Below are 25,103 nucleotides of genomic sequence, written 5' to 3'. Positions count from 1 at the left end.
GCTGAGAAAATCCCCGACGCAGCCGGGAATCGAACCCGGGCCCGTAGGACGGCAATCCGTCACGCTGACTACTCAGCTGTAAGGGCGGGAATCCCTCAGGAGGACATCCAACAATTCTAGCTATAAGCCGGATAAATGTTTGCATAAGGCCAAAGGTGGACCCACACGTTATTGACTTGGTCAATTTGTAAAACTCTTTCTCATGAATAAATCCTTCAGTTTTTCAGAAACTGAAATAATTTGTTTCTCTGTACGTGTACATTACATCTACCGATTTCCGTCCCATTCGGATCTTTCCTTCGTTGTGGTCTTTTTTATTTTTAATATTTTTTTGCCTTTGCATGTATTCAGATAAGAAACGAAGGTTAGTTCCCAGAAATTATGCACAATGTTCCCGAAGCTCATACCGCACTGGTGTCCATTGTTTTAAAGAAATATTCCACATATAAGTCTGATGAAACACCAAATCCGCATACAACATCGTAATATTAGAGACTTAAACACATTCCTAACTGTCGGATACTGAGTAACAATCCACTGTTTGAGTGTTCTTAGACGAACCAAAATATACAAAATCTTTTCATTAGGTAAAATTTTTCACGAAATTAATAACTTATTTCCTTGGTAACACCGGACTTGTCGTAGCCATTGATTTAAAAGATCGAAGAACAATCAATACCGAATGACGCCTAAGAATTAGTTTGCCTCAGGTCATCGCTCAATTCAGGAAGAACAAACGTAAATTTTGCATCATTCTTCGTCACATCTCATTGATTGTTTGACGAGAGAAACTGCGAATTAATGTCTTACAGCCCTATTTATAGTTGCCCACTTTTTAGTGTCTCATTAGCTTTAATAAAACTTTGGTTGACAGGTGTTCAAGAATATTTAGGATCCTTTCAGAACTACATTTTCCAGGCCCCAACATCAGAACTGAGACAATGTTCACAGAACTAGTTTGAGGACATGAAAACGCGTATTAATTTTAAAAGAAAACCTATTTAGAAGCAATAAAACGATTTGTGCTAAAAATTATCTTCCATTTTTAATTAAAAACTTTAAAGACAGCCTTCATATTGCTACGTTATGTTCTGCCGTGATATGCCGTTGCCTCTTCCCAGCCTTATAACTAGCTCCGCTGCTGAGTTAGGGGTGGGATATAGCTTAAAACTGAGTACAAACTTATCACTTCCTGCTTTCAGAGATTAGTGCAAGAAAAGGATCTGTCATTAGTGGTAAACGTACGGAAATTATTCGTTAGCAATTTTATGTTCACAAACAGAGCATTGTGATGAGATAACGTTTACATGGCTGGCGATAGCTAGCTTGAAGAGGGAAAAAATGTCATAAAAAGTCTCACTGAGTTTATCCTATTCAACGGGAAACAAAGGTTTTTGCACTGTGCACAAGTCTCTAGATCTACAATGCATAAGCACTGCAAACTGCATAGCAGACTCTATGATGCAACAGAGGACAACAGTTACACTTGTTTCCTTATTTCTTACGTAGGATAAAACTTTTCCTCACATCTTGAGTCAAAATACCATAAACTGTAGACTGTCTGTATCAGTTATTCCAGTTTATTGAACTGTAACTGAAATTATGTCATCTTACGTATGACGTGAGAATGAATGAAAAAATTCTCGGTAAAGAGTTTGTGAAATACCGTCTTATTCAGTGGTTAGTTTGACCGTTGTGTTAACAGACGATGTCTCAAATGTTTTGTGGCATGGTTTATTAATTTTATTACTTATCACTGCATAGAAGAGCACTGAGAATTTTCCTGCATTGCTGTCAACATTAAGAAAACTGTTTTTGCATTCAAGAAATTAGAATAAATTTGACAGGATCAGCTTTGCATATCATTCATACTTTAGCGCGGAACAGTAACAGTGCGTCCAGAGCAATGCGGCTTTAGCGATGTCACTAGCAGAGAATAAACATGCTACTTTGCAATGCATGAGGATGTCCATACTAATTATTGTGAATCCAATTACACCGGTGTATTGTGCAGAGAGTAACACACGGACTATCGACTCTTCCGAGCTGTTCACTCAAGCTGAAAATTCGTATGCATTCAATTCTGTGTGTGGATTCCACGAAAGCTTAAATTCCTACAACTCTCACTGAGCATTTTCAGCTGCAACCAGTTGCTAAATAATTTCCTTATCAGAACGAGATTTCCACTCTGCAGCGGAGTGTGCGCTGATATGAAACTTCCTGGCAGATTATAACTGTGTGCCCGACCGAGACTCGAACTCGGGACCTTTGCCTTTCGCGGGCAAGTGCTCTACCATCTGAGCTACCGAAGCACGACTCACGCCCGGTACTCACAGCTTTACTTCTGCCAGTATCTCGTCTCCTACCTTGCAAACTTTACAGAAGCTCTTCTGCGAACCTTGCAGAACTAGCACTCCTGAAAGGATACTGCGGAGACATGGCTTAGCCACAGTCTGGGGGATGTTTCCAGAATGAGATTTCCACTCTGCAGCGGAGTATGCGCTTGCCCGCCAAAGGCAAAGGTCCCAAGTTCGAGTCTCGGTCGGGCACACAGTTTTAATATGCCAGGAAGTTTCAATTTCCTTATCCTTTACAACTTGCACTGAGTCTTTTCAGCTGCTGTCGATTGCTATGTAATTTTATGATCTAATCATACATACATACATACATTTATGCGTACGAATTTTTTTGCAGCACTTCGATTTGCTAAGTATTCTGCAGCCTGATTTGTCTAGTAGTCTTCTCGTCAGCTTGTCTAACACGAGTACCAAAGTCAAACGACCTGTTAGGTCCGTTACATTTCCGGACGCGTAAGAGAGGGAAGAAGTCACTGATCGTACTGACCATCGATTAACTATGGCGGTAGGGGATATCTCTTAACTCCAAATATTTTAGGATTGGTTAAGTAGAGGAAGTTCATAATATTTAATACAGTACTGGCCATTAAAATTGCTGCACCACGAAGATGACGTGCTACAGACGCGAAATTTAACCGACAGGAAGACGGTGCGGTGATATGCAAATTGCGTGCAAATGTAATCACATGTCAGTTCTAGTATAATATATTTGTCCAATGAATACCCGTTTATCATCTGCATATCTTCTTGGTGAAGCAATTTTAATGGCCAGTAGTGCAATCTTTGGTCCACCATATTGGATTAGCTATTTGTAGTTTTGAAAATCTAACTTCAGATTTGTGTTCAGCGACATCAGAAATATATAATAACATATAGGTTTTAAGCAAATTGAAGTAATAGTACATATAAAAGTTTTCCGTAAAGTTCAAACAGGTTTCTCTCGAGAAACGATTTTTCAGAACTGCGTGGAGCATGAAATTGAAACGTTTCAACTTATGAATTTCTATCTTTGACCATCGAAAAGTGAACACTTATACCTATAATATATGAAATTTGTTAATATTAGTTGTTTTTCGTAAAGCGATAGAAAGTAAAACAAACCACCAAAAATCGAACTCAATGTTCGACTTAACACCATATCGTTAAATTTAAGGTTGTGTCATTGTAGTGAGGTATAAGCTCCCATGAATTTAATGTAGTATCGAGTGACGTTATCCATTTCTTGAGTTCAGGTAAGTCCTGAAGGGCTACACTGCACCCAGTCAGGGCGCTTGAAACTCGCTGGCCCTTCGTCAAACCTTGTTTTTGGGCGCCATTTTCTGTTCCGTTTTGTACTGAAAATTTAAAACAAAGTTAAAAGTATGATCAGTCATGATCCTCCAAAAAAATTTCCTCACTTTGCCTATTTTTTGCCGTTTTGAATGAGAACCTGGCCTTAAGCACCGAAAGCAGCTTCAAAAGTTTGAAAAGCTCACCTTCTGTTCCCATTAACTACATGCACTGCTATCAAGATACCAATGCATCTTAGAAAGAGAATTTATCTTCGAAGCGCAACAACAAAAAGTATGTTAATGTGCAAAAAGCGTACACTCGAAGGAATGAGATTTATTCGTTGTCAGGATTTAATATCTCCAGCACTGGAATAATAAATGATTGTTTTGTTCAAATGGGACGTAAATAGAAATGTACATTATGCGGCTAATTTTACAGTAAGTATAAAATAATTCAATTTTCAAATAAAACTCAAATATTAATAACAGTACGACAAAAGTACTGAGTTGTAAAGACGCATGCCAAGTGAAGACGCTGAAATCAACAGCCTGTGTCTTAGTGGTTGTGTATAAAAATAGCATAGTGCCCCCAAAGCCGGTAATAACAGTTGTGAAATGATCTGGATGATTTTATCAGTAAAATAAAAAATTGGCAATAACACACTCTCAGGTCCAATGTAATAATGCTGCCTTGTGACTGTAATGATGTTTCCCATAGCGCTAGTGCTTGCTATTTGTGTTTCAGTACTAAATTCAGACTATTGTGTGCATTATAAAAATGTCATCAAGTTTGTGACGTATCTGAAGCAAAATATACACCAGCAAAATTCACATTTATTATGATTACATCTTTGGGCCGGCGAAAGGAAGTGTGCGACAGAGTAAGAAAAATATCGTACATGTTAGAGGTATAGCAAGATTTACAAAATAATGGATGAAGATTGATACCCGATAATTAAGCAGGTACCATATTTTAATGTAATTATGAAAGTTACGTAAACAACTGCTGTCCATACATTTTGTTAGTTCGCGGAAGCTGTAACAAATATGTATGAACCGGAGTTGGCCCCCAGGCGAATTGTGCGAATCGGTTAGATTCTTTTGTAAAAGATTTTAATTGGGCTGAAATTAATGCTCAGCGAATAACACCATTTGTATGTGCACTTTTCGAATTTCACTGCAAAAACAGTTACCATTCTACAACTCTGGACTGGAGCGAGTTTGATAGTTCATATTTGGATCACCGGTGTATCAGATCTTCCTGTAAGATAAGTTTTAAGCGTTTAAGGAAATCTTGCTTCATTTGCTTTTCACAGGCAAAAACACATTTTTCTTTGAGATTCTTGAAGCGCGTCACTTCTGCATTTTAAACTTGTAGTTACGATTTCAAACTTAGCACGAAGTTAGATAAATGGACAAAGTCAAAACTAATATCTTTTCTCATATAATCTTTCGAGATACGATGGTTTAAAGTCGAGCTAAACGTCGCATGTAAAATTCGTTCTTACGTGAACTCAATGCGCGGAAACGGTTTAAAGTGAATTACAGAAGTAAAAAATGCATTCTTACGTCAAAATTGAAATTGCCTTCAAAAATCTAGCTTCATTCGGATTTTATGTCCAAAAAGCACGTGTCTTGTTAGTTTTTTTACGCACACCGCTTCTGTGTTTCAGAGTTGTGCGAATTGGTTCAAATTCACAGAAATGCCTTGCATTTTAATCGCTGCATTTGGACGTAATTAAAATGGTTATCACAGTTGATTAATGTTTCATTTTTCATAGGTTAAAGATTTTAAACGTAAGTGGATTAAAATTATCGAAAAATCTTTGGACGTGGATAACCGATGATGTACCAAAGCAGAATTAAGACCAGTCCTATACAAAATGATGTTACACTGTTTGATCGAACATTTTAAGTTTTATCGATGAACACGCAGAAAATTACTCTAACCTGAAATTTGCTATAAATATATCTCTCTGAAAAAAGGTCACCTTGTCTTTAGCCAACAGAAAATGTTCCACCAATTTTTCTTGTAGAAAATTTATTTGCGGAAAAATTAAGTTTGAGTTCATCAATTTTCGTTCAGCACTGAAATGTTGATACTATTTTGTCGCGTATAAATTGTTTCTCAGATCTCTTGTTGATCATACGGGTACTATATTCGGACTGGTTGATTCCAGTTTTAGTGCCAAAATTATTCACGTGAGTTCAATGACAAGTATTTTAAGGTAAGATATAAAAACAACATGTAAGCTGTTCAATAGTTTACTGTTTGTTGCGCGAATCGTCCAGCTGGTGATAAATAAGCTACTCAGTATACCGCAAACCCACGCACAAGGACCGTTATTTGCACCGGGATTCGAACCACCACCCACAACAGACGCGGGGTGTTATCAAGACGTTAGCGGACAGAGCTAGAAATATTTGTGAACCTGAGTTGCTCAACGCTGAGATGGAATATCTCCACAATGCACTAATGAAGAACGGATATTCGTCCACCGAAATAAAACGTGCGTTGAAACAGCCACGCAGAAATCATAGTGACGTACAGGTTACTGCAAAATCTAAGTTTTTCCTGCCGTTTGTTAAAAATGTAACGGAAAGAAAAGGGAGGATCTTGACGAAGCGTAATATTACCGTAATTTACAAGCCCACCAGGAAGATACAGGAATACCTTAAGCATGCCAAGGACGCTCGCAAACCATTGGAAAAAGCTAGAGTGTATAGGATCCCATGCAGCTGTGGAGATGTTTATGTGGGTACCACTAAAAGAACTGTTTCGAGACTTTTGGAAGAGCACAAGGGCAATTATAGAAGAGGAGAAGCGGAACGATCAGCTGCTGCGGAGCATGCTTTCCAGCCAGGGAACCACCACATTCGTTTCGAGGAGACGCAAGTACTAGCGCTAGCGGCCACAAGCGGATATTACGAAAGGCTCTACAGGGAGGCAATCAAAATCGCCAAACACCCTAATAATTGCAGTCGAAAGGAGGACGGCGTGAAATTAAACGCTATATGTATGCCGGTGTTGAAGATGTCTACCATCCGTCCACCACAGAGAGATGGCAACGGCGATCGACGGCAACGGCGAATTGCACTGACGTTTTCAAAACAGGTGACGTCACGCCTCGGCGCGTTTGCGCGCGGACACGGATTTTAGCGGCAGTCAGTAGCGAGTCAGTGGGTGTGTTGGATCATCCATCGAGCTACAGACCCCCTGGAAGATGTACTCCGCAGACGGGGACGAAACGTTGGGAATTGCCACAGAATTCATCAACCGACCACGGCATAACAGCTCGGATAATTACAATGGACACAGTAAGCTTTTATGTAAGTTTATCTATGTAATATAGTTGTATCGGGTTTATCTACGCAATATAAACTACTTATAAACCTAATTCTTCGTACATTATTTAATAATTCATTCGGTTTCGTACGTAGTGTCATGAGCGTTGAATAAAGCAAAAAAACAAAAAAAATTATACAACATTTAAAAAAAATTGGAAATGTAAAACAAAATAACAAAATAACGAAAAATAAAAAGCGTGATATTAAAAGAAAACAGAAAAATAAATCAAAGAAACCTCCTGTGGACATATGACCTTGACGTGGTTGTGATGTTGTGTGCTGTGAGGAGACAGTAGGCTGTACTGGGCAGTGTCAACTACATCAGGCAGGTAAATGTAGAGGAGCGAAACTAACGGTTCCCTGCTGAAGCAACATGGCTCGAAAGACAAGAAAAAACCTATACCGGATCAGTCGTCGCCAGAGTCAACGAAAATGAACATTGGTTGTCAAGATTTGGCGGTCTAATGTCAAAATTACGGAAGAGTAAAACTCGGTAACAAGAACGACAAATGCTCCCGTCGTAGCACAAAAACGGCGAATATGGCCTGGGCAGCTCCAAAGACATTTAAATGAAAATATTTTGACTTATTCTTACTTTCTAGCGACTTAAACTTACTTCCACTGCGGAGTGAGCTCTCTTAGCTGCAAAGTGCTGGTACACCCGTATTTTGCTATTAATAGGCCAAATTCCCCAATCTGGCGCCTAAAATCTACAAAATTCCATAGCCAAGTTAAACACTACACTGGCTGAAGAGCAGATACTATACAGCCAAAAAAGTGTTTATATGGAGTTAAAATTTACGGATGTGGATTTGTTCCTGGAGGAACGCTAAATCAAATTTTTTATTTCTGGATTGGGGCGGCTGAATTTTCCCTTAGGGCACCACTCTCCCCCAAACCGACCTTCTGTTACATGTATGATGATGGGTGTATGAACAAGTGGATACAAATTTATGTGCCTATCTATCAAAGGGGTGGGGGTGGGGATGTAAGAGTAGTATCGCCCTCGATGTGTGAATACTCATACTTTTTTACTGTTTGAGAATAAGAGCACTTCTGTGTTGCAACAACTACGTAGTTCGTTCCAAACCTTTCCTCGTTGACAACCCCCACAAAATTATGAAAGGAAGAATAAAATTATGGCTTACTACATTCTCGCTGTTCGTGGGGTAAAACTGCTGTGTGAAGCATGACGTTTTAATTTATTATTTATTTTCTACCAACTGTGTGGGTAAGACATTTTGCCACAGTATTCACATACGCCAGTGAACATAACGTCAAAGTTGTATCTCTGTACGTCACATAGTTCATGATATACCACTTCATACACATTGAGCTGTGAGAATATGAAATTGCAGGGTGAAATTCGCTAGAGATACAGCTGAAAAATGTGTACAAATATGTTAAATATATGTGAAATATGTCTGACATGTGCCATAAGTGGGTAAAACGATGGGTAAACAGCTCATCCTAAACACCTGGCTAGATTTAAATCAAGTTTAGGACACATTTTCGTTACGATCTGAAAAGAAATACTGTGGGGGTAAAACAACCAGCCTCCTACTGGCGTGGGGGTCACAACATGGAGAGAGTAGGGAAGAGGAAAAGCAGATCAACAGACAGAGAGAGAGCAGGCCGAGATAGACAGGAGAGGGGAAGGACAGAGGAAAGAAAGAGGACGAGATGAACAATGGTGAAGAAGAGATAGGTAGGTAGAAGGGGGAGGAGGAGAGAGGAAGAGGAAGGGGGAGGAGGAACTGGATGGAAATAGGAAAGGGGAAGAGATGGAATGAAAAATGGGGGAAGGAAGAGATGGAATAAGAAGGGGAAGGAGACAGAGGAGATAGATAGGGAAAGAGCAGGTGGAGGGGAGGGGGAGGATAGAGAGACAGAGAGAGAGGTAGAAGCAGATGGACTGAGGGAGCGAGTGATGTACAGAGAAAGGGGCAGGTGGAGGGCGGAAGGGGGAGACGGATTGCAAAAGGAAAGTTGAGGATATGGACATAGTGGAGGGAGAGGAGTGGGACAGAGGCAGAAGGAGGAGATGGGCCAAAGGAAGGCTAGGAGGAGATGGAAAGACAGACGGGCAAGAGGGGACAAAGAGAGATTCGGGGTGGTGGAGACGGACTAACATAAGACTGCAAAAATACATACTCAGACAATAGTGGGTACTCAACTGCGTCTATTATAAATACACTCCTGGAAATTGAAATAAGAACACCGTGAATTCATTGTCCCAGGAAGGGGAAACTTTATTGACACATTCCTGGGGTCAGATACATCACATGATCACACTGACAGAACCACAGGCACATAGACACAGGCAACAGAGCATGCACAATGTCGGCACTAGTACAGTGTATATGCACCTTTCGCAGCAATGCAGGCTGCTATTGTCCCATGGAGACGATCGTAGAGATGCTGGATGTAGTCCTGTGGAACGGCTTGCCATGCCATTTCCACCTGGCGTCTCAGTTGGACCAGCGTTCGTGCTGGACGTGCAGACCGCGTGAGACGACGCTTCATCCAGTCCCAAACATGCTCAATGGGGGACAGATCCGGAGATCTTGCTGGCCAGGGTAGTTGACTTACACCTTCTAGAGCACGTTGGGTGGCACGGGATACATGCGGACGTGCATTGTCCTGTTGGAACAGCAAGTTCCCTTGCCGGTCTAGGAATGGTAGAACGATGGGTTCGATGACGGTTTGGATGTACCGTGCACTATTCAGTGTCCCCTCGACGATCACCAGTGGTGTACGGCCAGTGTAGGAGATCGCTCCCCACACCATGATGCCGGGTGTTGGCCCTGTGTGCCTCGGTCGTATGCAGTCCTGATTGTGGCGCTCACCTGCACGGCGCCAAACACGCATACGACCATCATTGGCACCAAGGCAGAAGCGACTCTCATCGCTGAAGACGACACGTCTCCATTCGTCCCTCCATTCACGCCTGTCGCGACACCACTGGAGGCGGGCTGCACGATGTTGGGGCGTGAGCGGAAGACGGCCTAACGGTGTGCGGGACCGTAGCCCAGCTTCATGGAGACGGTTGCGAATGGTCCTCGCCGATACCCCAGGAGCAACAGTGTCCCTAATTTGCTGGGAAGTGGCGGTGCGGTCCCCTACGGCACTGCGTAGGATCCTACGGTCTTGGCATGCATCCGTGCGTCGCTGCGGTCCGGTCCCAGGTCGACGGGCACGTGCACCTTCCGCCGACCACTGGCGACAACATCGATGTACTGTGGAGACCTCACGCCCCACGTGTTGAGCAATTCGGCGGAACGTCCACCCGGCCTCCCGCATGCCCACTATACGCCCTCGCTCAAAGTCCGTCAACTGCACATACGGTTCACGTCCACGCTGTCGCGGCATGCTACCAGTGTTAAAGATTGTGATGGAGCTCCGTATGCCACGGCAAACTGGCTGACACTGACGGCGGCGGTGCACAAATGCTGCGCAGCTAGCGCCATTCGACGGCCAACACCGCGGTTCTGGTGTGTCCGCTGTGCCGTGCGTGTGATCATTGCTTGTACAGCCCTCTCGCAGTGTCCGGAGCAAGTATGGTGGGTCTGACACACCGGTGTCAATGTGTTCTTTTTTCCATATCCAGGAGTGTATTTAAGGTAAAATGCAAAAAGGAATAAATGCTGTAGATGATAATAAAAGCTGTTTTGTAAATTTATTTATTTTTTTTTAGGGAATTTGGAGAACATTGTTTGAATATGGTAGTTTCACTAACACAAATATGTAACATCCTTCGCAAACCGCAAACTGAAGACCTCTCTTGTTTTCAGAAATCCGATCTAGTACGTAGCCTTCCAAATATATCTCTCATATTCTTCCTCTGTTGACAGATATTTAATTTATGTCAGTGAAATTGATTTAGTGAAGAGTCGAATCTGCGAATAATGTAATCTCCAATACTGAGGAAGACAAGTCATTCTCCGTGAGACAAATTCGAGAAGAAATGCAGCCATAATTTTCGTTTACTGTTTTTATTGTGAACTGGATGACGCATTATCTGGATGTGGAGGTTTATGCCTTTCTCAGCTTTTTCTTAATAAAGTTGTGAATTACACTTCGTTGTGTATGAATAAAGGATAGTGGTATTAATTTCCACATGGATTAAGTTTATTTTGGTATTATAAAATCATAAGGAACATTACTGTCGTACGGTTAGAAGGTGGAACATTCCATCCCCCTTTACGGTTCTCCCGCCTGACACTAGAATTTGCTACGTTTCAGTATTTCGCGATGAAGATGAAACTCGTAGCAGGCGTTCATAGAACGGTGCCATCATTTCGAACAATAATCTTCACCTTGGCAATAAATTTATACTGGGAGAGATTTTAAATGCTAAGTAATCGGAAGTGGAAATAGGTATTAACACACTTCGTAACAGAAAATTTTGTTAGCTGTCCACGGAAGGAGGAGAAGCGAAAATCCAAGGTAGGTTGGAACCAGCTGTTTGTAAGTATAAGAACAGCATTAGCAGGTTCAAGAGACGAAGGTAACATTCGCAGTGAGCTTTGATCACTAGAAACACTGACTCATAATAATTAAAATATGCAATGTGCTACCAAAACACTACGTCATCCAATACCCATTGTAAATGCCTCCCTGCGACTCATCTTAGAAGATAGGTTGAAGAGAGAGAATTCAACGTTTAAAGCATTTGTAGGCTAGAGAGAGCTTTTGACAGCGTTGACTGGAAATAAACTCTTTGAAGCTCTGAACGCAAAAGGGGCCAAATATAGCGAGCGACGGTTCATTTACAACTTTTACAGGAGCCAGGCTGTAGTTATAGCAGTCAAAGGACACGAAAAGGAAGCCATGGTTGAGAAGGGAGTTGTAGTCTGTACCCGATGCTAGTTAGTTTGTACGCTGAGCAAGCTTTAAATCAAAGAAGAATTTAGAGAGGGAATTAAAGCACAGGCAGCAGAAATAAAAACTTTGAATTTCGGCGACGGCATTGTAATTCTGTCAGACAGCTAAGGCCTTGGGACAGTACCTGAACGGTATAACAAGCTCCACTACCTCTAATGGGATAACATAGTGAGCTGTACTCCTTACACATGGCTAGTTTCTGAAACTTTCAGAGCCGAATAGGTCTTTCTTCCTTCTGGAGGGCGCATTGTCTTGGTATTAACCTCAACAATGCCCAAGCGGTACTGGTCACATGCATGTGCGTTAGTGAGGGAGTCGTAGCGCGAGTTTCTTAAGGAGCATTTGCGTTGTGCATAGATTGAAAAGTTTGCTAAAACGATAAAATTATGAGTTTGAAAGCACTGAACTCTCGCCAATCCGGCCCTCGGTAGTCCGGCGTCTCAGTAATCCGGCTCACAAATGTAAATGGTGCACAAAAGTGAATTATCGTGCGCCAAAATGTTGTTAGTGAATTACAGTGTTAATCAATGTTATACATATCTGAAACTGCGGTATTATTTACAGTAAACTCTCATGCCTGCTAAAGGAAAACGCTATACGCTACACCTCAAGCAGAAATTCGAAATTTTAGGTAAGCTGACCGAGCTTCTTCGCAGAAAGCCATTGCTTCTAAGTGCAATGTTGGACGAGTAACTGTTTATGACATCAAAAAGTTGTTATTCGATAGTAAACAACCCACAAGAATATTAAAAGAAATTCCATTCCGTAGCTGAATAATAAAGGGAAAAGTGTTCAGAGCTTAGAATATGTTACGATGGGGTACGACTTCTTGTTTTATGTACGTGACATAAACGAATATGATGAGCATGATATGTAATCCATTACGTAGCAAGTGCGCTTGATAATGGCTCACGGTCGAAATTAGCTAACAGCATGATTTTAATAAAGCACACTATAGCCTTCATGAGACAATGTATTCTTGTATTAAAGGCCAAAGCAGTTGCACTTAAGAAACAATTTGGTGGCAGTAACTCGTTTACAGGAAGCGAGGGTTGGCTATCAAACTGTAGAAAACGGCGAGGCGCTCGGCAACTGACAGTCACCGGGGAGAAGCTACTCAGCTAACGAAAAAGACGCAGACGAATTTGTAAACAAGATACAGAAGACAACAGACGAACAAGATTTTGCTCGTGCCTTGTACAATGCTGATGAAACCGGACTCTTTTACAAAATGCTTCTTTCAAAAACGTTAGCTGCCACGAACGAGAAGGAAGCTAGTGGGTACAACAGCGCATAACATTGATGGCGTCTTATTCCGCAGATGGGAATCATAAACTGCCACTCATGGTGATTGGGAAATCCCAACATCCACGTTGTTTCCGGCACAGTGACATAAATACATTACCTCTGGAATACTAGCCTCAGCAGAAAACGTGAATGGACAGTTAAATATTCTCTCGTTGGTTCCACACAACATTTGTAAATGCAGTGAGAAAAGAGCTGAAGAAGAAGCTTACATTGGGATTTACCCTTATTATTGATAATGCCCCCAGTCACCCTTGCCGGCCGCGGTGGTCTAGCGGTTCTAGGCGCTCAGTCCGGAACCGCGTGACAGCTACAGTCGCAGGTTCGAATCCTGTCTCGGGCATGGATGTGTGTGATGTCCATAGGTTAGTTAGGTTTAAGTAGTTCTATGTTCTAGGGGACTGATGACCACAGATGTTAAGTTCCACAGTGCTCAGAGCCATTTGAACCAGTCATCCTTCCAATGTCACTCTTAAGTCGGATTGTCTACAAACACTCTTTCCTCCACCCGCTGTGGCAGCCATGATTCAGTCCATAGACCGTGAAATTTTGGAATGAGTTAAATGTCGTTATCGACATGCGGTTCTTCTCTTCTCGCAGAACGAATGTGAAGACTATGCTGAAAGTGTGGAACTCAATCAACTCACGCGATGTTGTTTCCCAAGCAGCCGAAACTTCGAATAATGTAGAGAACGCTACAGTAGTGAAGGAGTGGGAAACGGTGTGGCCATCCATTGATGCAGAGATGGTTCCACTACAGAGCGACAGAGATCAGGCAGTGAATTGGGAATCGTCAGTTGCTGATACTTTGTACACTGGCGAGTTCCACAAGCTTCTAGGAGGAGGAGAAATTGGTGAAGAAGATGTTGCTAAGTGGTTGAGTGAGGAATAATGTGGGAAAGACCAAATTTGAACAGATGAAGGAATAATAAAAGCCTTGCAGGGAAGTGTTGAAGAAAGTGGTGATGAAGAGGACATAGGAGGAGAGAGCACGAAGATTTCTCACACTGCTGGTGCTGACGATGGACACGTCTCCCTAGTGCACAGTATGGAACAACTATAACCACTGCGACAGTTAAAAATTCTGTACTACTGTATAATTATGTACACATTCAAGGACAAAGTTTTCTTTGAAAATGAATGCATCTTAGGATTCAATAAAGTAGAGCCCTATGTTTTTAAAACATATCTTTGGATTTAACGAGGTACATTGAAAACCTAAAGAAAGTGGTACACCTGCTTACTATGGTGTAGAGCTCGCGGAAGTTCCGCAGCATGACGTGGCATGGACTCGACTAATGTCTCAAGTATTGCTGGAGGGAAATGACACCCTGAATCCTGCAGGGCTGTCAATAAATCCGTAAGAGTATTAAAGGATGGAGATCTCTTCTGAACAGCACGTTGCAAGGTATCCCAGATATGCTCCAGAGTGTTTACGTCTAGGGATTTTAGTGGCGAGCGGAAGTATCTAAACTCAGAAGAGGGTTCCTGGAGCCACTCTGTAGCAATTCTGGACGTGTGGGGTCTCGCACTGTCCTGCTGGAATTGCCCAAGTCCGTCGCAATGCACAGTGGACATGAATGGATGGAGGTGATCAAACAGGGCGCTTACGTACTTGTCACCTTTCAGAGACATATCAGGGGTCCCATATCAATTCAACTGCAACGCCCCACACCATTACAGAACTTCCACGAGCTTTAACAGTCCTCTGCTGACATGTAGGCTCCGTGGATTCATGATGTTGTCTCCATAATCCTACACGTCCATCAGCTCGATACAATTTGAAACGAGACTCGTCTGACCAGGTTATATCTCTCCAATCATCAACAGTCCAATGTCGGTGTTGACGGGCCCTGGCGAGGAATAAAGCTTTGTGTCGTGCAGTCTTCAAGAGCACACGAGTGGGCCTTCGGCTCCGAAAGAGTATATCGATGATGTTTCGTTGAATGGTTCGCACGGTGACACTTTTTGATGGCCCAACATTGAAATTTGAAATAATTTGCGAAAAGGTTGCCCTTCTGTCACGATGAACGATTCTCTTCAGTCGTCATTGATCCCGTTCTTGCAGGATCTTTTTCCGGCCGCAGCAATGTCGGAGATTTGGTGTTTTACTACATTCCTGGTATTCACAGTACACTCGTGAAATGGTCGTGCGGGAAAAATCCTCACTTCATCGCTACCTCGGAGATGCTACGTCTCATCACACGTGCGCCGACTATAACACCACGTTCAAACGCGCTTAAATCTTGATAATCTGCCATTGTAGCAGCTGTAACCGATCTAACAACTGAGCCAGACATTCGTTGTCTTGTATAGGCGTTGCTGAATTCGGCGCCGAATTCTGCCTATTTACGTATCTCTATATTTTAATATGCTTGCCTATACCAGTTTGTTTGGCACGTCAGTGTATATAACCCTTACGTTTAAAATAAATTTCAGACACACCCAATAATCCGGTATTTCCGCTAATCCGGCCCCCATATGTGCAAAGAATGGCCGGATTATTGGGAGCCTAGTGTATTACCGAACTATCAGTTTAATAAGTCACAGCTGCAAAATACTAACGCGAATTCTTTACAGACGAATGGAAAAACTGGTAGAAGTGGACCTCGGGGAAGATCACTTTGGATTCCGTAGAAATGTTGGAACACGTGAGGCAATACTAACCTTACGACTCATCTTAGAAGAAAGATTAAGAAAAGGCAAACCTACGTTTCTAGCATTTGTAGACTTAGAGAAAGCTTTTGACAATGTTAACTGGAATACTCTCTTTCAAATTCTGAAGGTGGCAGGGGTAAAATACAGGGAGCGAAAGGCTATTTACAATTTGTACAGAAACCAGATGGCAGTTATAAGAGTCGAGGGGCATGAAAGGGAAGCAGTGGTTGGGAAATGAGTGAGACAGGGTTGTAGCCTCTCCCCGATGTTATTCAATCTGTATATTGAGCAAGCAGTAAAGGAAACAAAAGAAAAATTCGGAGTAGGTATTAAAATTCATGGAGAAGAAGTAAAAACTTTGAGGTTCGCCGATGACATTGTAATTCTGACAGAGACAGCAAAGGACTTGGAAGAGCAGTTGAATGGAATAGACAGTGTCTTGATAGGAGGATATAAGATGAACATCAACAAAAGCAAAACGAGGATAATGGAATGTAGTCAAATTAAATCGGGTGATGCTGAGGGGATTAGATTAGGAAATGAGACACTTAAAGTAGTAAAGGAGTTTTGCTATTTAGGGAGCAAAATAACTGATGATGGTCGAAGTGGAGAGGATATAAAATGTAGACTGACAATGGCAAGGAAATCGTTTCTGAAGAAGAGAAATTTGTTAACATCGAGTATAGATTTAAGTGTCAGGAAGTCGTTTCTGAAAGTATTTGTATGGAGTGTAGCCATGTATGGAAGTGAAACATGGACGATAACCAGTTTGGACAAGAAGAGAATAGAAGCTTTCGAAATGTGGTGCTACAGAAAAATGCTGAAGATGAGGTGGGTAGATCACATAACTAATGAGGAAGTATTGAATAGAATTGGGGAGAAGAGGAGTTTGTGGCACAACTTGACAAGAACAAGGGACCGGTTGGTAGGACATGTTCTGAGGCATCAAGGGATCACCAATTTAGTGTTGCAGGGCAGCGTGGAGGGTAAAAATCGTAGAGGGAGACCAAGAGATGAATACACTAAGCAGATTCAGAAGGATGTAGGTTGCAGTAGGTACTGGGAGATGAAGAAGCTTGCACAGGATAGAGTAGCATGGAGAGCTGCATCAAACCAGTCTCAGGACTGAAGACCACAACAACAACAACAGTGTATTACCTCGCTTAGTAGGAGAAAAGGATTTAATGATTCAGTTTATTCGTGGAAAGGCGTTCTCAATTAATGTATCAAGTCTGTGGACGAAAAAGGTTCGTCGTTGTTGGTCTGAAACTTCCGTTGGCGGAATTTATTATCACTCGAACGATTACAAATATGCTTCAGTGAACAACGATGACGTTATAAATTAATATGGAAATGCAGTGCAGCAATGGCAACTTCAGCACGAAAGTGAAATGAGCTTAGCTGTAGTAAGTGTTCTGTAGCGGAGACATTGTTCGGCAGCGTATTTCATGCCAAAAGGTTCATGAAACGAAGTACTTTTGTTTCAAAGTGACAATTTTACTTTTAAATAGAGACAATTTAATATTGGTGAAGTAAAAGAGAAACGTGTTTGCATTGAGACTCATTTAGCAACGAAGCGTGTTCTCTCTGTGAAGCATCACATACAAGTGTCTGACACCTGCAAGCATTACTCGTAGTACAGAGGGAAGTGCGGGAGTTTTCCAACTGAATGGATAGAAAATTACAGTGAAATCCAGACCATCAGCTGCTTACAGCTGTTGATAAACATCAACGGGGACACCTGAAAATATGTGCCCCCACTGGGACTCGAACCCGGGATCATTTTTTTATTACAGAGGTCAGCTACCACTCTGACCGAACATGCTGAGCTACCGTGCCAGCTGTCATCGAGGACACAGAGCATAGTGCGACTGCAGGGACTTATCTCTGGCACGCTCCCCTGAGACCCACATTTCCACTCACTACATTTGTAGTGCCCATGCCTATTATACTCATTACTCGAGCTGGTTAATTACCGATTCCCGCAAGAGTGAGGAATGTGATTGCATCCGCATTGCAGAAGATCATTGGCCGGTAAGCTTTATCTATATGAAGACGGTATCTGTTCTTTCAGACATGTCCAAAAGAACAGATATCATCTTCATATATGAATGGAGGGGGGTCTTGAAAGAAGGTTATAATATAAATCAGTCAAAGTAAGAAACGGTACTGAGATGTAGTAGGGAATTATATTACGAAATAATGCATTAAAAGTAGATGCGTTTTGCTATTTGGGCAGCAACGTAACTGATAATGGATGAAGAAGAGAGAATTTAAATCCAAAATGGCTGCAGCACAAAAGTATTTTCAGGAGGAGATATTTGTTAGTACCCAATATAAAATAACATGCTCGGAAGTCCTTTGGGAAGGTATTTGTGTCGAGGGCAGACGTTTACGGAAGTGAATCGGAGGCGATAAGCAAATCCGACCAGATCAGAAAGGAAGTAGAATGAGATTTTCAGTCTGCAACTCGGAAACTTCCTGGTAGATCAAAACTGTGTGCCAGACCGAGACTCGAACTCGGGAACTTAGCCTTTCGCGGGCAAGTGTTCTGCCATCTGAGCTATCCAAGCACGACTCAAAATCCGTCCTCACAGCTTCATTCCTGCCAGTACCTGGTCTCCTACCTTCCAAACTTCACAGAAATTCTTCTGCGAGCTTTGCAGGACTAGCAGGACCTGTCTCCGCAATATCCTTTCTTCCAGGTGTGCTAGTTCATCAAGATTTACAGATGAGCTTCTGTGAAGTTTGGAAGGTAGGAGACGCAGAAATGAAGCTGTGAGGGTGGGTCGTGAGTCGTGCATGGGTATGGTAGAGCACTTTCCCGCGAAAGGCAAGGGTCCCGAGCTCGAGTCTCGGTCCGGTACACAGTTTTAATCTTGAGAATGGAAGCCTTAGAAATATGGTTCTACAGGTACTGTTGGAGATTAGATGGTTAGATCGAATAATTAATAAGGGGATATAAAATCATATTAGGGAAAAAGAAAACTTATGGTGCAACAACATAAAACAAGGGATTTGCTGATAGGCCTCACCCTGAAGCATGAATACTCGTCGTTGAGAGCTGCATCAAACCAGTCATCGAACTGAAGAACGGCCTTTCTGATGACAGAATGCCAGAGTGTAGATTTACTGGATAATATATCCGTTTAATATATGAGTCTTTTGTACGGTGACTTGGTTTTAAGCTGCAAGATAAGCCCAGCAGGTGTCGCAGCAATACTAATGTGCCCTCTAAAGTAATAAATTGGGAATCTTACGACTACTAAATAAACCCGAATCACAATTAGTTTGATTTATTCCGACAACATTACTGACAAAAGGTACGAAAAACTTCGGCAACATTAACGTAATAAAGGCTTGGCGTATCTGAGGTAGGGATAGGGGAGAAAGATGGAAATAACTGAGCAACTGAACGAACTGCAATCGCGAAGTGTCCTGTGATTGTTGTGATGTTAATGGAAAACAGGTAGTACTACAGAAGCAAATACGTAACACACGTTGTCGTAGTAGTAGTGGCTTTAAAATACAAGTCTTCTGGGTGAAGTTTGAAGTAATCGGTTAGTATAAAATGTTCTGGCCGACCCTACACATCGTCTCGCGGCTGCGCCTCGACACCGTCAAAGTACTGGAGGTGGAGGCTGAAGTGTTTGGAGAATCAGCCGTTGGTGGAACCAACGACCCTCGCCAGGAGCTAAGTGCAGATCAAATCGAAATGTCTCTAAGTCCCAAGTTTATGAACTCAGGCAGTTCTACCATCTGGGACAACTAACGGCGGCTCTCAGCGTAAACGTTCGGCAGTGGAGGCTCAGAAGGATCGAGTTCGAGTTGGAGTTGGAGACGAAGTTATTTCTGATCGAACGTTTACTTACCTTGAACTGACGAGTTTTACGTCTCTTACTAAATTCAGTTTACCAGGGCTCCCTATCTTCCGAGCGCTAACTATAAAAATGATCCTCAGAAAAACGTAGTCCTCGTTCCTCTAGCTCGTTAACCAATGACATCCGTCTTGCCATCTTCCGCTGAAAAATCTCGCTTCACTCTATACGAGGTGTGGCTAGAAAAAAACCGGACTAGTACTGGTGAAACATTAAAACGAATGCTATAAGGCTGAAAGTCGCGTGGCATGTCACGTGACTCTCGCTCCGCCTACTGCTCGAGTTTCATCTGCCTCCTGCACTCAGTCTGCCCGTGGCGTCTGTTTTAAGTAGTTGACGTTTCGTCTGTGCGTCGGAAAATGTTGAGTGTACAGAAAGAACAGCGTGTTAACATCAAATTTTGTTTCAAACTAGGAAAATCTGCAAGTGAAACGTTTGTAATGTTACAACAAGTGTACGGCGATGATTGTTTATCGCGAACACAAGTGTTTGAGTGGTTTAAACCATTTAAAGATGGCCGCGAAGACACCAGTGATGACACTCGCACTGGCAGACCATTGTCAGCAAAAACTGACGCAAACATTGAAAAAATCGGTAAACTTGTGTACGGCGATGATTGTTTATCGCGAACCCAAGTGTTTGAGTGGTTTAAACGATTTAAAGATGGCCGCAAAGACACCAGTGATGACACTCGCACTGGCAGACCATTGTCAGCAAAAACTGATGCAAACATTGAAAAAATCTGTAAACTTGTTCGACGAGATCGCCGGGGTGGGATCACTTTCAATGTTTTCCAGGATGTCAGAACAAATCATTCTTCGGCGTTCCTTCTGTTCAATTGTGAGACACTTTGGAACCATTTTTGAACACACTTTGTTCATGTTGAAACTTTCATGAAGAATCTGCCTAACACTTTCCTTGTCAGCTCCTGTTAACTCAGACACTGCTCTGATTGTTAAACGGCGATCTTGTCGAACAAGTTTACCGATTTTTTCAATGTTTGCATCAGTTTTTGCTGACAATGGTCTGCCAGTGTGAGTGTCATCACTGGTGTCTTCGCGGCCATCTTTAAATCGTTTAAACCACTCAAACACTTGTGTTCGCGATAAACAATCATCGCCGTACACTTGTTGTAACATTACAAACGTTTCACTTGCAGATTTTCCTCGTTTGAAACAAAATGTGATGTTAACACGCTGTTCTTTCTGTACACTCAACATTTTCCGACGCACAGACAAAACGTCAACTACTTAAAACAGACACCACGGGCAGCCTGAGTGCAGGAGGCAGATGAAACTCGAGCAGTAGGCGGAGCGAGAGTCACGTGACAGGCCACGCGACTTTCAGCCTTATTGCATTCGTTTTATTGTTTCACCAGTACTAGTCCGGTTTTTTTCTAGCCACACCTCGTATGTCTCTCTGCAGTCATTTCTTGTCTGTAACCTGTAGTTTATTTACGCTGGCACTTCTTCCATTGTGTCAAAATTTATTTTTTGCAGAGTCAGTACGCTCAGCGGTGTCTAACGTTTTCAGAGGCCTTAGGCTATGGCATACAATTCTTCTTCCATATGTTTATCTTTGGCGCTCATCCCTTTCTGGCGGAACTGTCAACTTTCTACACTTAAGTACAGTACACTGAGGTGGCAGAAGGGAGAAGGGTTGGGATACCTCCTAATATCGTGCCGGACCTCCTTTTTTCCGGCTTATTGCAGCATCGACTCAACATGTCGCTGTAAGAAATTGAGCCATGCTACCACTATAGGTGTCCATAATTGTGAAAGTGTTGCGGGTGCGGGATTGAGTTCACAAACCGACCTCTCGATTAAGTCCGACATAGACTACTGGCCATTAAAACTGCTACACCAATAAGAAATGCAGATGATAAACGGGTATTCCTTGGAGAGATATATTATACTAGAACTGACATGTGATTACATTTTCACGCAATTTGGGGGCATAGATCCCAGAACAACTACCTCTGGCCGTAAAAACGGCCTTGATACTGGGGCATTGAGTCAAACAGACCTAGGGAAGCGGGTACAGGTAGAGCTGCCCATGCAGCTTCAAGACGATACCACAGTTAATCAAAAGTAGTTACTGGCGTGTTGTGGCGAGCCCGTTGCTCGTCCGCCATTGACAAGGCGTTTTCAATTGGTGAGAGATTTGGAGAGTGTGCTGGCCAGGACAGCAGTCGAACATTTTCTGTATCCATAAAGGCCCGTACAGGACTTGGAACATGCGGTCGTGCATTATCCTCCTGAAATGTAGGATTTCTCTGGGATCGAATGAAGGGTAGAGCCAAGGGTCGTAACGCATTAAACTGTAACGTCCACTGTTCAAAGTGCTGTCAATGCGAACAAGAGGTGACCGATACGTGTAATCGATGGCACCCCATACCATCAGCCGGGCGATACGCCAGTGTGACGATGACGACTACACGCTTCCAATGTGTGTTCACCGCGTTGTCGCCAAACACGGATGCTGTTAACAGGACCTGGATTAATCCGAAAAAATGACGTTCTGACATTCGTGCACCCACGTTCGTCGTTGAGTAAACCATCGCAGGCGCTCCAGTCTGTGATGCAGCGTCAAGGGTAACCGCAGCCATGGTCTCCGCGCTGATAGTCCATGCTACTGAAAACGTCGTCGAACTGTTCGTGCAGACGGTTGTTATCTTGCAAACGTCCCCATCTGTTGACTCAGGGATCGAGACGTGGCTGCACGATCCGTTACAGCCATGCGGATAAGATGCCTGTAATCTCGACTGCTAGTGATACGAGGCCGTTGGGATCCAGCACGGCGTTCTGTATTACCCTCCCGAACCCACCGATTCCATATGCTGCTAACAGTCGTCGGATCTCCACCAACGCGAGCAGCAACGTCGCGATACGATAAACCGCAATCGCAAAAGTCGGAAACGTGATGGTACGCATTTCTCCTCCTTACACGAGGCTTAACAACAACGTTTCACCAGGCAACGCCGGTCAACTGCCGTTTGTGTATGAGAAATCGGTTGGAAACATTCCTCATGTCAGCACGTTGTAGGTGTCGCCACCGGCGCCAACCTTGTGTGAATGCTCTGAAAAGCTTATCATTTGCATATCACAGCATCTTCTACCTGTCGGTTAAATTTCTGATCCGTAGCACGTCATTTTCGCGGTGTAGCAATTTTAATGGCCAGTAGTGTACGTTCGGTCGCATTCATGCTGGATGATCTGTGTGGCCAAATCATTTGTTCGAATAGTCCGAAAAGTTCTCCAAACCAATCACGAACAATTTTGGCCCAGTGACATCGCTGTTTGGGAACATTAAGTCCATGAATGACGACAAATGGTCTCCAAGTGACCTAGCGACCGAACATAACCATTTCCAGTGACCTATCGGTTCGGTTGCAGCATGGGACCAATTCCATTCCATGAAGGCTTACCGCAAACCATTATGGAGCCACCACCAGCTTGCACAGTGCCTTGTTGACAACTGGAGTCCATGGCTCCGTGGGGTCAGCACTACACTCGAACCCTACCGTCAACTGTTAGCAACTGAAACGGGGATTAATCAGACTGTGATTTTCCAGTCGTCTAGGTTGCAAACGATATAGTCAGGAGTCCAGAAGAGGCGCTACAGCCGATGTGCTGTTGCCAAAGGCACTCGCAGCGATCATCTTGCTGCCGTAACCCGCTGACGCCAAATTTCGCCGCGCCACCCTAATGGATACGTTCGTTGTGTGTGTCCCACATGTATTTCTGCTATTATTTCACGCAGTGGTGCTTGTCTGTTAGCAATGACAACTTTAAGCAAACGCTGCTGCGCTCGGTCGTTAAGTGAAGGCCGTCGGCCACTGCGTTGTCCGTGGTGAGAGGTAATGCCTGAAATATGGTATTCTCGGCACACTCTTGACACTGCGTATGTCGGAATATTGAATGTTGAATTACCTTCTGAAATGGAATGTCCCATGCGTCTGATTCCAGCTACCATTGTGCATTCAGAGTAGTATGTTAATTCCCGTCGAGCAGCCATTATCATGTCGGAAATCTTTCCACATGAATCACCTCAGTACCAATGAGAGCTCCGCCAATGCACTGCCCTTTTATACCTTGCGTACGCTATACTACCGCCATCTGCATGCGTACATACACCTATCCTTTCACTTTTGCCAAATCATTCTGGTGCCTTCTTCAGAAAGTAAACTTTCTCACACCACTCCCATGTTGTAAAACGTTTCGCGAGGAGTTTGTGCCACAGGAGATTCTACCAGTTTTCGCTTAGAAATCACGATTTAAGAAAAGGGAAAAATTGCGTTATTCAATTACTGACAATCGCAGCACTGCTATTTATCATATTCCCCAGTGTCAGTTAAATACGAGGTGTGGCTAGAAAAAAACCGGACTAGTACTGGTGAAACAATAAAACGAATGCAATAAGGCTGAAAGTCGCGTGGCCTGTGACTCTCGCTCCTCCTACTGCTCGAGTTTCATCTGCCTCCTGCACTCAGTCTGCCCGTGGCGTCTGTTTTAAGTAGTTGACGTTTTGTCTGTGCGTCGGAAAATGTTGAGTGTACAGAAAGAACAGCGTGTTAACATCAAATTTTGTTTCAAACTAGGAAAATCTGCAAGTGAAACGTTTGTAATGTTACAACAAATGTACGGCGATGATTGTTTATCGCGAACACAAGTGTTTGAGTGGTTTAAACGATTTAAAGATGGCCGCGAAGACACCAGTGATGACACTCGCACTGGCAGACCATTGTCAGCAAAAAATGATGCAAACATTGAAAAAATCGGTAAACTTGTTCGACAAGATCGCCGTTTAACAATCAGAGCAGTGTCTGAGTTAACAGGAGCTGACAAGGAAAGTGTTAGGCAGATTCTTCATGAAAGTTTCAACATGAACAAAGTGTCTTCAAAAATGGTTCCAAAGTGTCTCACAATTGAACAGAAGGAACGCCGAAGAATGATTTGTTCTGACATCCTGGAAAACATTGAAAGTGATCCCACCTTCTTACAAAATGTTATTACTTGCGATGAATCGTGTTTTTTTTACTTACGATCCCGAAACCAAACGCCAATCGATGCATTGGAAAACTCCTGGTTCTCCACGACAAAAAAAAAGCACGAATGTCAAAATCGAAATTCAAGGCAATGATGATTTTTTTTTTTGACATCAAAGGGATTGTGCACATTGATTGGGTACCAGAGGGACAAACAGTGAATCAGCATTACTACATTAGCGTCCTGGCTACCCTACGTGAGCGAGTACGGAGAAAACGGAACGATTTGTGGAGAAAAAAGTCATGGATCCTTCACCAAGACAATGCCCCAGCTCACAGTGCGTCGTCAGTGAAGACGTTTTTGGCAAAACACAACATTCCCATCTTAGATCATCCACCCTACTCACCTGAT

The 25,103-nt window shown here is 42.9% G+C and overlaps 1 protein-coding gene across 1 annotated transcript in view; it reads right to left on the bottom strand.

Moving 5' to 3' along the window:
• LOC126260737 (atrial natriuretic peptide receptor 1-like) overlaps positions 1 to 25,103 on the bottom strand; it is a 506,740-nt gene that overhangs the window by 8,099 nt on the left and 473,538 nt on the right. The gene's annotated exons all lie outside the window — the stretch shown is intronic.

Source organism: Schistocerca nitens, chromosome 5, assembly GCF_023898315.1.
Source record: "Schistocerca nitens isolate TAMUIC-IGC-003100 chromosome 5, iqSchNite1.1, whole genome shotgun sequence".
Lineage (NCBI taxonomy): Eukaryota > Metazoa > Arthropoda > Insecta > Orthoptera > Acrididae > Schistocerca > Schistocerca nitens.
Note: the sequence above shows the minus strand (reverse complement) of the source record. Positions and strands in the feature narration are given on the sequence as shown.